At 34.0% G+C, this 14,011-nt stretch overlaps 1 long non-coding RNA gene and 2 pseudogenes across 2 annotated transcripts; 1 reads left to right on the top strand and 2 right to left on the bottom strand.

Moving 5' to 3' along the window:
• Nucleotides 1-4,238: 4,238 nt before the first annotated feature.
• Nucleotides 4,239-5,245, top strand: LOC137711345 (abscisic acid receptor PYR1 pseudogene; annotated as a pseudogene). The gene has a single exon (XR_015963692.1). The product of XR_015963692.1 is annotated as an abscisic acid receptor PYR1 pseudogene (transcript).
• A 2,096-nt stretch (nucleotides 5,246-7,341) lies between these two features.
• LOC137709680 (uncharacterized) lies at nucleotides 7,342-8,360 on the bottom strand. The gene is made up of 2 exons (XR_015963253.1): nucleotides 8,210-8,360; nucleotides 7,342-7,652 (listed from the first exon to the last, which is right to left on the bottom strand). It is a non-coding gene; the product is annotated as an uncharacterized LOC137709680 (long non-coding RNA).
• A 2,985-nt stretch (nucleotides 8,361-11,345) lies between these two features.
• LOC148696449 (uncharacterized) lies at nucleotides 11,346-13,798 on the bottom strand (annotated as a pseudogene).
• Nucleotides 13,799-14,011: the final 213 nt, after the last annotated feature.

Raw genomic sequence — 14,011 nt, 5'->3', positions numbered from 1 at the left:
TAAGATTGAACTGTTTTTTATTATTTAGTGAAAGTTATATTTGTAGCTCATTTTAATTGTTATCAATGACATTATTAAATTTACAATCAATGAATCATAAAGTTTGTTTTAATTTAAGTTATAATTTTCTAGCATCAATACAACATTCTACTTTTTTTGAGAAATCTTAAAAAATAGCCTTTTGGAGACCCCTGCTTAAAAAATGGGACGTAACCTAAACGAATTGCACCAATCAAATAGGAGCCTTGATAGCTAGCTAGCTCTTTTACATATTAGTTCTACAAAGAGGAACAAAACAAGGGATCAGGATCCTCGCGGGATCCCTTTTGTGGGGATCCCGAGATCAAGTAATCATGTCCATTTATCATATATTGTACAATCAGAAATTATTTAAATTTTAAAATTGAATATAAATAGTACTTAATGAAAACTAACTGTATGATGGACGACGACCGAACATGATTACTTGATTCCTAGAATCCCTACAAAATGAATCCGACGGAGATCCTGATCCTAAATCAAGAACCACAAAACCCAAAAGCGGGAAGATTAGATTAATCAAATAAAAAGGAAGGGCGCAAGAAATCGTGGGGAAACGTGGCTAGTGGGAGGTTTGATGATGGATTCTTCATGTCTTGTTTTGGCGATTATATGAATGTAAGAAATTTTTTAATCTAGTTAGAATATGGATGTATATTGTATGTTTTTATATAAATTATAAAAAATTTTATTTTTTAAATTATTAATTTTTTAATTCATATATCTCATTATTTATATAATAAAATATAATGTATTATTCTTTGTTTCAGTCACACTAAAATGTCCTATCAAAAAATTTGACCCTTTTAATTTTAAATAGAAATTGTGAGAGGGGACGATAAACACTACAAAGGGGGATGGGTTTGCTTTGCTGGATTAGCTGTGGAATGAGATGGACGTTTACTTTCCCAACGAGGGAACCACGCAAGCTCCAACACCACCCAAATAATATTAAATTCTCCGAACTAAGGAATCCCATGTCAAGTTCAATCAACGGCGGAGCCGTAACTTTTTAACAACGGATCACAATTTTGGTAAGAAAAAAAAATAGAAAACTAATAAAAAAAGTTTTAAAAATTTTAAGTTTTAACAATAAAGATAAAATAAAAGGTAAATTTAATAGTACTATAATTGATTTTTTAGTGTAAAAATGTAATTTTTCGTTAAGGTTCTCAAGAAAAAAATCTTCAATCTATCATTTCATCAAACTTTTGGTGTGTACATATCGAGTTATGCCATGTTTTGTCAATTTTTATCATGAACTATTAAATGAGTCTTTTTATCAAATACTTGTTGCACATCATAAGGTCGAGTAAAAGAGATAGGAGAAAAAAGATAAAGGAGAGAAAGATGAAAATTTACAAAAATCGATAAAGGTTGCACAAAAGAATCAGCAACCTGTTATTCAATGTTTTTGACTCATTCTTTCAATTTGCCGTAATTATGTGTAAATGTATAAATTTACTATTAAATTTGCATGAGTTATAAGCAGCTAATAACCCCATGTTAGCTGCTCTAAGTTTAATAGACTTGAACAAAAAACAGAAATATATAGATATTAAAGTTTGTGTGAATTTCTGAAATTGTATTACTGTTATTCAAATGGAGGCATATATATATAGGATTACGATGTAAACTATACAAGGTTAAGTTATAAGATTGCAAGAAACCCTAATCACAATAAGTCCAAATTAAGTTAGGCCCACTTTAGCATTCCCTCTCAAATGGTGCATAAATATCACCAATGGACTATTTATCAAGTGCATTATAAAAAAAACTCGACCTAAAACAACTGAGTGAAATATCTGCCATTTGATCCGCAAACGTTTTAATCGACTGATCCAACTTGAATGCCAGCAACTCCCATGGTTTTTTTTTTCTCGTCAGAAAGTTAAATTTGTGCATGCTTGCTTTAACTTCCCAAGCCTTTAAAGTATATAGAACTAAATTATACAATGGCAACAATAATAGGGTTCATTATATTTGCATATTCTACTACTTTTGAAAGGGAAACACTACTAAGGTTCAATTAATATCTTCTAGATGTTCAAATGCTTAAAAGAAAAAAATTAATAGCATGACGCTTCCGCAGTATTATATAATCTTAAAACGTTTTGTCACCTATTTTATATGTCATAACTTTCGGCATTAATTGTCTTCTATTCTGTTTGGTACACCACATTTGGATCTCTTGTATTTGTATGTTTATATGGATCTAGCTATTGTAACATCCCACATCGTCCAAGAGTGAGGATCATGTAAGCCTTATATGTATATTTCCATCTCTGCCTAGCACGAGACTTTTTGGGAGCTCACTGGCTTCGGGTTCCATTGGAACTCCAAAATTAAGCGAGTTTGCGCGAGAGCAATCCTAGGATGGGTGACCCACTGGGAAGTTCTCGTGTGAGTTCCTAGAAACAAAACCGTGAGGGCGTGGTCGGGGCCCAAAGCGGACAATATCATGCTACGGTGGAGTTGAGCCCCAGATGTGGTGAGGGATCGGGCTGAGATGTGACAATTTGGTATCTGAGCCAATCTCTGGCCTAAAGTATGCCGACGAGGACGTCAGGCCCCTAAGAGGGTGGATTGTAACATCGCACATCGCCCAGGATTGAGGATCCTATAAACGTTATATGTATATTTTCATCTCTACGTAGCATGAGAATTTTTGGGAGCTCACTGGCTTCGGGTTCCATTAGAACTCCGAAGTTAAGCAAATTCGCGTGAGAGCAATCCTAGGAGGGGTGACCCACTGGGAAGTTCTTGTGTGAGTTCCCAAAAACAAAACCTTGAGGGCGTGGTTGGGGCCCAAAGTGGACAATATCGTGCTACGATGGTGTCGAGCTCGGGATGTGGTGAAGGCCTGGGCCGAGATGTGACAAATTTGGTATCTGAGCTAATCCCTGGCCAGAAGTGTGCCGACGAGGACGTTGGGCCCCTAAATGGGTAGATTGTAACATCTCACATCGCCCAAGGATGAGGATCCTGTAAACGTTATATGTATATTCTCATCTTTACCTAGTATGAGGCATTTTGGGAGCTCATTGGCTTCGGGTTCCATTGGAACTCCGAAGTAAAGCAAGTTCACGCGAGGGCAATCTCAGGATGAGTGATCCACTGGGAAGTTCTCGTATGAGTTCCCAAAAACAAAATTGTGAGGGCATGGTCAGGGCCCAAAGCGGACAATATCGTGCTATGATGGAGTCGAGCCCAAGATGTGGTGGGGGCCCGAGCCGGGATGTGACAGCTATAATAAATGGTGAGACGGTGATGATATTAAATATAAGAAAAACTAATGAAAAAAATTTGAAAACTTTAAGTTTTAACGATAAAGACAAAATAAAGGATAAAGTGAATAGTACCAGGATTGACTTTTTAATGTAAAAATATGATTTTTCGTTAAAATTCTCTTAAATATATATATATATATATATATATATATATATTATTCGTATAAATTATACATGACCGTCAAACAGTAATTATATTAAATTAATGTATAGTATTGTAGCTAATCTATGTTTATATATGTTCTGACAAAAACAATCTTTGCTTGTATATGATTTTCTATATTTCTTTTATTTTATGTAAGATCAATAATTAAATCCTGTTTGTTTTTACAACAGTTAGATCTTATATAAAAATTTTTCCATTAACTGAGTGAGACATAACATTATTGTCGAACCGATCATACCAATAAATCATAGGGTAGTATTATTCGTATATCATTTTTCATCTAATACACTTGTTAATTTTTATCTTGATATTATTCAATTCATCAATTTGATGGCTAACAATTAAGGAGCGTGAAAAATAAAAGAGAAGCGTGAAGATAGATAACAAATAAAACTAATAAAAATGGCTTAAAAATTTTGAGTTTTAATGATAAAGACAAAATAAAAGGTAAAGTAAATAGTATCAGGATTAATCTTTTAATATACAAAAGTGATTTTTCGTTAAAGTAAATATTACGGGGAGTTTAGAAGTAATCAAAACAAATAAAATGCCAAATGGGCATGCAATCAGCTTGGCTTGAAGCTCAGCCAGGTAGAACCGTCAATCAACCAAGAAGAACCCACCTGTCTGCATCATCAAGTTGACACCTTTTCTATACCCTTAAAAAACTATTTTTTTATTCCCAAATTCACCCCCGCCAATCTAATAAAAACCCCTATATTTACCTTATTGCCCCTATCATCTTACAAAATCCCCATCCAGGGAAAAAAACTACATCCCCTGCCTCTGTCTGTATCTTCTCTGGAGTGAATGGAGAAAGGCGAGGGCTCAATGGCCGAGCAAGACGCGGCGGAGGAAACCCAGCACCACCTCACCCTCCCTTCCGGTTTGACTCAGGACGAGTTCGACGAGTTGAAGAGTTTCGTAAACGAGTTCCACAAGTATCACGTGGGCCCCGGAAAATGCTCTTCCCTACTCGCGCAACGCGTGCACGCGCCGCCCAACACCGTGTGGTCGGTGGTGCGGCGCTTTGACGAGCCCCAGGCCTACAAGCACTTCATCCGGAGCTGTAAAGTCAAGGAAGGGTTTGAAATGACCGTCGGGTGCACCAGGGACGTCAATGTTATCTCAGGGCTACCGGCTGCCACCAGCACCGAGCGCCTCGACTTACTCGACGAAGATCGCCAGGTCACCGGTTTCAGTATCATCGGGGGCGAGCACCGCCTCAGGAATTACCGGTCTGTCACTACCGTGAATGGGTTTGACCGTGACGGGAGGATCTCGACCGTTGTTTTGGAATCGTACGTCGTCGATGTACCCGAGGGGAATTCCGAGGAGGACACGCGTCTCTTCGCTGATACTGTTGTCAAGTTGAACCTCCAGAAGCTGGCGTCGGTGACGGAAGGGATGGCGGGTGACGGTGGGCGCTAAATCTCAGGTGATGTGAGAAAATTTCACACGGATTAACAAAAAAAATGGAATGGAAAAGTTTTTATTTTTATTTTTATTTTTAATTTGTGCTTTCTTCTGGACTTTCTATTTTATTTTTTAAATACTCTGTAAAAATTTGCCTCTCTTAATCCCCAAAGTATCCTTGGTTTTAATGGATTGACCGGGATGCCATGCTTGGTTAAGTTGGAATTGTTAGCACAGGTTAAGGGCATTTCAGTCAATGTGTGTGTACATAAAGCTCAAACCCAATGTAAATATTTAATTTGCCATTAGAATTTTTTTCATGGCCGGTTTTCAAGCGGGTATTTCATTTATCGTCATAAACAAATAAAAAAAAAAAATTAATTAGCTCGTATAACATTTTTCTACAATCAAGTTACCCTTTATAACCCAATTATTTTTTTATTAACGGTAAATATTTTTGTAAACTCAAATTTACTATCTGAAATGATCGCTACGTTAATAATTGCTGGGGTAAAATGAACGATTGCATAAAGAAGTGAAATCTTAGTCGAGAAATATCTGGATATTATTGAGAATTACACAAAAAATAAATATATCCCTACAATAAGTGTTTTACATTGACCAATTTAATGGCATTCCGCCTTTTTTCTGTCTTACCATCCGTCTTCTTCACAGATTCATATAACCGAGTTTTGGTGGTGGAGGCACCCCACATGCATTTTAGTTAGTTACCATAGAGGCTTCTTTATGAAGCCTTTTTTTTTTTACCTGGGGCACAAATTATGTGAATACAAAAACACATAATTGGTTTATACTTTAGATGGAGGATTCAAGGTTTTAAAATCATCATAAGAATTTGTTTTTCTTTATGAGATCGTCTTTGAATTTTGGCCGGAATGAACGTAGGATAATGCACGATGGTATAGTTTGATTATTATGTGTGCGTTTATTGATGAATTTTAGATTTATTGTTAATTTTATATTGTACTTGACAATAATTATGCAATAGAGAAGAAGAAAATTCACTTGAGAGTGTAAGTTGAGTGTAAAGTTAAGTTCTATGAGTTTACCTAATTTTTTTTAAAACAAACGGAAGTACCATTTTTTTTACTTATATTATGATATGTAAAGTATAGTTTGAATACCGATATTTTGAAAAATCTCTTGTGATTTGGGTTGTGTAACTCTACTCAAGTGTGATTTTGGTTATGATGTTATATTTTTTGTAGAATGCAAGTTAATTTATACTATTATTAAGAAAACCCTCTTTGTCAACTTTTTAATCTTATTTTTTCTATTTTACTCTTACTTTTTTGGTACATCGATATTTTTGCACTAAGGGAGGGGAGTTCGGCTAAACCACACAATGGACAGCTTAATTTGGTATCGAATTCGTCATCCACGAGATTCAAATTTAAGATCTCTCATTTACAAGTGAAAAGAAATACCACTAGGCTGTAATACTAAGTGGTATTTTACTCTTACTTTTATATACAATATTTACATAAGAAGAACAAAACAGTAATTATGTATATTTTGAGAAAACGACAATCATATTCTTAGTTTTCCTCTTTTACTCACACTTTTAATACTCTTAGTTTTCCTCTTTTACTCACACTTTTAATACGCAATAGTTACTGTCTTCTTTGTCAAACTTTTTACCCTATTTTTCCTATTTTACCCTCACTTTTGATACACAATATTTATATGAGGACAAAACAGTAATTATGTATCGTTTGATAAAATGACAATTATATTTCTATTTTTTCTATTTTATTCTCACTTTTGATACACAATATTTACATAATGAAGATAAAACAGTAATTATGTAACATTAAGAAAAAATATGTCCTTAGTAAGAGAAACGGTCTCATCATCATTGTCTCATACTCTTTATTAAAATTTTAAAAATTAATCACTCTTTAATAAAAAAAAATAAATAATAAAATTATTTAGACATACGAAGTGTATGCTCATCTGCTACTTATATTAAATTAAGCAAAAGGGGTCACAATCCAAGCTGCTAGCTTAATGCTGCCCTATAAATGCAATAAAGAAAATGGTATCCACGCTTTTGACTTTATAAGAATATAATTGAGACAAATGGGGCTTTTTGTCCTTCAACTTCTCATCACAATTCACAATGCACCATCCACTTTGTTCTATTTTTGTTTAATGTATACTCACACTACACTACATGGGTTGTAGCTTGTTGTCAAGTTCAATGTATGTTGGGGTTGAGCATGGTTCGGATTAATTGGTTATATCTCAAAATAAAGACCAAATTAGTTACATTATATTGTTCTAAATTGGTTCTTTTAGGTTCAGCATGATTCACAACTAAGAGATGATTTGGAGTTATGTGCGTTTTAAAAAAGCAGCTTATGTCATCTCCAACCGAAAATTAGAAAACATCGAACTCTCTTCACATAGTCAAACAATGTACAACCCGTACATTGTTATTGGTTTCCACTTTTTAGCATCAACTAAGGATTTAGTATCTTTTATACTAAACAAAATTCTTAAACTAAAGAAGTGCACATCTTACAGTCAATCTTAGGAATCCCTCATTAAGTACAATGGATGAAGTATCGGAAGGGCGGTATTACCTTGGTCATCAAACTCTTCATTGGAGGATTCCTCTCTAAGGAAATTGTCACTGCCCGACAATGGCCGAGGCAAAACCAGGGGCATGGAAACTAACTGAGAAGAAATCCAATCCTTAAGACTCTTCATCCTTCCTGCAAAACATTCCCAGGTGAAAATCACATATGTTTGCCTAACAATATTCCATAAGAGGACGACGATGTTTAGGAGGGTTGGCCGATCTTGGCCAACCCTTTGGCCTGTTTTGAGATTTTTGGCCGAGTGGGGTCCACAAGCCCTTTGGCCTAACTCTCAGTTGGAGACAGTTTTCGTGTCAAAACGGGCTATGTTTAGCCCTATAGCTCTTTGGCCGGGTCGGTTGGAGATGACCTTATTAAAAAATCTAGAATATTAAATGTGTTGGTAAAAAAAAAAAGGGTTAATCTCAGTTTACTACCTTGAAATTTCTTGATTTTCAACATTTGGTACATGAAGTTTTTTTTTCATCCTAAAGTGATACCTGAAGTCATAATTTTGGGACAATTTCATACATCCGTTAAGGTTGCTGTTAAATCATTCGTTAACTGCTGATTTGCTTCTTTACTTAAGTAATTATAATACAAAAATGAAAATTTTACAGCTAGAAATGAGAATTCAATCGAAATTCATGAATTTCCTGGCTAATTTGAAAGAAAAGGAAGTAGAATTTTACCTAGAAAATATGAATTTTGCGATGAATATGCTTTTACTCTACGATTTGGAAGAGACAAGTATCGAAGCCATGGGAAACGAAATCGAGAATTGGGGTAGCTCATAGACCCTAATTCAGAGAGCCGAGGAATCGGAAGGGGCAGCGAAAGAAAGGGTATGAGAAGCTGAGGAGGAACAAGATGATGACGATGACTAGGAGGGTTGGCTGATCTTGACCAGCCCTTTGGCCTGTTTTGAGATTTTTGGCCTAGTGGGGTCCACGAGCAGGGCCTAACCCTTGGTTCGAGACAATTTTCCTGTCAAAACGGGCTATTTTTAGCCCTATAACCTTTTGGCCGGGTCGGTTGGAGATGGCCTTATTAAAAAATCTAGAATATTAAATGTGATGGTAAGGAAAAAAAAAAGTGTTTTCTTTTTTAAAACTAATGTCAATGATAGTAGAAAAGCACAAAAAAGCAGAAGTAGTGTCTGCCATGCATGCTTCTAAAAAAATGTTTTTTTTTCTTTTTCAAAGCATAGTGAACAATGCTCATTTAATGGAAGAGATGATGGCAATGGTGGTTGTTCATGCTGGTCACAACTCGCAATTTGCTAAAAAGAGGGAAATGAAGACGAAGTCAGGAGTCAAGAGTCGGAGATAGTGGTAGTAGACAGATGGTTGCCGCTGCTGTCAAAGACTCAACTCCAACTCAAGTTGTGAATGAAGGGAGAAGGGGAGACTGAATGACTTAGTCTGTCTAAGTCTTCGAGGAAAAACTTCCAATCCAACAGTAGAGAGTATAGGATTTGATTAATCATCAAATCTATCCAATTATCCCAAGCTAGAAACGGACCGGATCGTGGGCCGGTTCGCTTATATTTTTGGACCTACATCGTCCTGCCCTATTTTGTGTTTTGAAATTTTAGACCCACCATGTACCTGCCCCGAATTACGAGTACTGGCTCCACCCCACAAGTGCAAGTATGATGGAGATTCGGGTATGATATCAAATATGAGCAAATAATGTCCTGTGATTAATCTCAACATAAGAAATCACATGATTTGATCTGGAGAGAATTGCACACGATCAGTCACATATAAAATCACATTCAGCCTCCAATATGACATGATCATTGATACAGATTAATTGCAAACTAACATAAAATGAATAGATATGTAACGAAAGCACACTTAAATCTCGTGTTGCAGTTAATAGGAGTATTATCATTTGGAAACTTTCATGAAAAGAGCTTGGGCTAAGTTTATTTTAATAAAAAAACCATGTTATAACTTTATTTAATGAAAAAGAATTAAATTTTAATGAAAAACCCTTAAATTTTAATAAAAAAGGACAAAAAAAAAACTTAATTTTCAATGAAAAATGACACAATTTAAAAATAAAAAAAAAAAAAAAAAACCTAACGCACGCGCGTGGGACCTTACACTATTTATGAAACTGAACACTATGTATGAAACTGAACACTATTTATGAAACTGAACAGTACCATATTATTTATTGGTCCAATTCATAAATAGTGCCTAGTTTTTTGTCCACTTTCATAAATAGTGTCTAGTTCTTGATCATGTTTTATAAATAATGCCTAGTTATTGGGTCCAATTTCATAAATAATGTATAGTAATTAATACATTTTCATTAATAGTGTCTCCTTTTTGGTCCGGTTTCATAAATGGAGTCTAGTTATTGATCAACTTTCATAAATAATGCCTAGTTCTTGGTCATATTTCATAAATATTGTTTAGTTCTTACTCCAATTTCATAAATAGTGTATAGTCAAGTTTCATAAATAATTTCCACCTATTGGTTTAGTTTTGGAAATAATGCATAATCCTTGTTTTCGTTTCATAATAGTGTCTACTTATTAGTCCACTTTTATAAATAGTGTCTACTTATTGGTATAGTTTCATAAACAGTGTCTACTTATTGGTGAAATTTTATAAATAGTGTTTAATTCTTGGTTCAATTTCATAAGGTTTGAAACTTAGACCATTTTTGGTCTTATAAAAGCACCCATTGCGCCGAAAACGATGATCCGAGAAGTGACTCTTAGATCAAAACCTTGAGAAGGTTATGTTCTTAGTAATTATATTTAAAAAGCAATTTTCAATTGCCAAATTAAAATCTCCTCACTTTTTTCATATACCTACAATAATAAATGTAGCTCTCCATCCAATTTGTTGAGCTTGGGTGTCATCTTGGAGAAATTTTTTCTTGTGCCCGCAACACAAATGGTATACCACATGTTATTTGATAAGTGGTGGAATTTTTTTTTTTAATTTTTTTTTATGTCATTAATTTTTTAACATAAGAATCTCACAACTTGTATAGAGTGTACCACCCTCATGTTCTGGACACAATGAAAAATTTCTTGTCATCATGACTACTATTAGAAAACAACACCACAAAAATAAAACAGAATAATGTAATTCAATTCGAAGTATTTTTCTTATTCTAACCCAAAATATATATATATATATATATATATATATATATATATATATATATATATATATATATATATATATATATATATATATATTAATGTAGCTGACGATGGGACAAAAAGGTGCGAGAAAAAAGTGAAGTGTTCAAAGTGGGTGGGGCGGGGGGATAGCGCCCCAACGCAAGTTGGGTTTGTTAAGTTTTTTTTTTTTTTTTTTTTTTGGTTATTAGTCTTTTGTCCTTATTATTAAATAAAGTTAGTGGGTGGTTTTTTATTAAAATGTAAAGATTTGAAGTTTTTTTCATTAGTTTTCCTTTATTATTTATCAACAATCTTAAAAACACTTTTTTTTTTTGTAAAAAAAAAAATTGAAAAATCATCTTAGATCAATTACATTTCGAGAGTGTCAACATTTGTGAGTATTGAATGGGAAAACTATTCCATGAACTAGCGATTTTATTTTATTTTTGTTAAATAAAGAATAATATTAACGGGGCAAAGCTCAAAGAGAACCGAGAACAAAAAAAAAAAAAAAAAAGTAGGCAGCGAGCAGTGGTGGATTCAAGATTTTAACATAGGGTTCCAATATAAAAGCTCCAAAAAAAAAGAAAAAAAAGATGAAAATAACATTGAACAAATAAATGGCAAACTACAACTTTTCATTCATAATCTTTAGGCTAAACAAGCTAGAAATACTACATTTGTCCACGACGGGATTTCATACTTTGAAACGTGTCATGATAGTTTCATTGTCAATATAATTATATAAAAAAACATTTTTCTCAATATAAATAACTAAGCTATCATTCAACCATTGACCCCCCCCATTCTGTTGCGGAGTGGACTCTTAATGATATTCATGGCAGAAAATGCTCTCTCCACTGAAGTAGTTGAAACCTATAAAACCAAAGCCAATTCAATAAGTAAATACACATATTGAAATACTCGATGCAACCCTTTTCCCACCATTTTCTTAGCAAGATCACTAATGCTTTGCAACTGAGAAAAGTCACTTCTCGAACGTATAAAATGAATATAAATATCGAGTTGATCTTCAAGTACCAATAGGTCTTGCTTCGTAAAATCTTGAGGGTACAATTGAGCAAGGCGAAGTAGCTTTTCTTCTTTCTCAAAAGCTACAAAATAATCATTTGGACTCAAACTAGCCAAACATATGAGCAATTCGGTACTTGTCTCATGGAAGCGATCATTTAACTCTGTAAGTTGGGAATCAATGACAACAAAAAAGAGCTCCACTTTGTAATGATGACCATTGGTCTTTTTGTGGGTATTACGGCGCGACCTCCATTGAGCTACATATGTTTCATCCATGTTAATAACCTCAATATGATGTTCGACACAAAATGATGATACTTTGTCAACCAAAAGATCAAACCCCTCATCATTCCTTATGTAGAGTAGTTGTTCTTTACATGTGTTGACTAAAGCCGTTGCATTCACAATCTCTTGGTAATTCTTTTGTAATGCTTGTGATAAATCATTCGTGATTCCTAATATAGATTTCATAAAAAATAGGAGAAACACAAACTCAAAAGTTTGTATGTCTCTCAATAACCTATTTGCTTCGGCCACACTTTCATTGGTGTTATCATCAACAATCATTTCAAGCACTTTGACCATGGATGAGAACATAGAAATCATACTAATCAAAGTACTATAATGTGAATTCCATCTTGTAGCTCCGACACGTTGAAGACTAGTTTTTTTATTTAAGCGTTGTCCCGTCATAAGAGAATCATTTTCAAGAGCTTTCATAAGTTCTTTTTGTTGCATCTCTCTAAGTGCATCAAGACACTTACATGAAGCTCTAATATTATTTACCACATTATTAGCCAATAGGAAAAATGTGTTAACATCAACATTATCCTTTGCTACGGCAACAAAAGTTAATTGGAGTTGATGAGCAAAGCAATGAATATAGAATGCACAAGGTTTTTCATTCAAAATCTTTGTCTTAGGGCCATTGAACTTACCTTTCATATTACTAGCACCATCGTAACCTTGTCCTCGTAAATTGGAGAAGCTCAACTCATTGAAATTAAAGAACGCATCAATAAACTCCTTTAGTGTGTTTGAAGTGGTGTCGAGAACATGTTGAACTCATACAAACCTTTCAATGACTTTCTCATTTTTGTCCACATAACACAAAACCACCACCATTTGCTCCTTTATACAAACATCATGTGCTTCATCAACCAATAGAGAAAAGAACCTAGCATTCTTCATATCACTTATGATAGTTTTAATGGTTTCAATAGAACATGAATGAATAAGATCTTTTTGAATTGAAGGAGCTATTAGCTTGAGATTTCCCAAACCTTTATTTAACATAACGACCTTTATTTTCTCAACATGATCCTCAAGGAATTGCAAAAGCTCCAAATAGTTACCTCTGTTGTTTGAAGTGTCACTTTCATCATGATCACGACATGAAAGACCTTGTCGCAACAAAAACTTAGTGCAATCAATTGACGCATTCAAGCAAGTGCGATAAAGCCATACGAGCTTCTTCTGACTGTTTGACCACATTTGTTTCAATATGTGTCTTTTGATTCATTAAATTACCAGCGGCTTCAATAGCTTTATTATGAAAGCTACCAACCATTCCTACATGTTTTTCAAAACATGTTGTTGCGTGCTTCCAATTTTGAAAGCCTACCTCAGTAAAGACGTCATTGCCTGATTGTTCAAATTTGACTTTGAATAGATAGCAATAAAAGCAAAATGCAGCATCTTTAGATATACTATATTCCAACCAATGAAATTATTTCAACCAAATATCAACGAACCGTCGTTTTTCATTCAAATGCAAACTGAATGGAAAACCATGATCATTGGTTCTAAAAGGCTCCATCAATATATATGCTCTTCAGACCTCATCTCTAATATTTGGAGGATAATCCTTCATTGGAATTCTTTTTCCAGGGTCTCTCTCAATATTATCCAAATTAACTTTTAACTCATTTTGTTGTGAAGTGGAATTACCTGCAATTGGATCATAACTATTTCGAATTTGAGGGGAACTATTCAAAATAGGATTGGAACCATCCAAGTTTGGAGATGAACTATTTGGAATATGATTGTCCGAACTAATCGATGATGATTTTCGCTTGTAATATCGTTCCATACTTCTAATTTCTACACATATAAATTAATAAAAAAAAAATCTATATCAATTGATGTAACTAAAAAATATGCATGAACTAACAATGTAACACAATCTTCAACAAAAAAAAAAAAAAAAACAGTATAACACAATTCAAGTAATATAAAAAAATCCTAATGAATCAACAATAAATATGCACGAACTAACTCTAAAATAGATATGAAAAAATCCTAA

The sequence above is a fragment of the Pyrus communis genome, chromosome 6 (genome assembly GCF_041283825.1).
Source record: "Pyrus communis isolate YQ-2024b chromosome 6, ASM4128382v1, whole genome shotgun sequence".
NCBI lineage: Eukaryota > Viridiplantae > Streptophyta > Magnoliopsida > Rosales > Rosaceae > Pyrus > Pyrus communis.
This window is presented reverse-complemented; position numbering and strand designations above follow the sequence as displayed.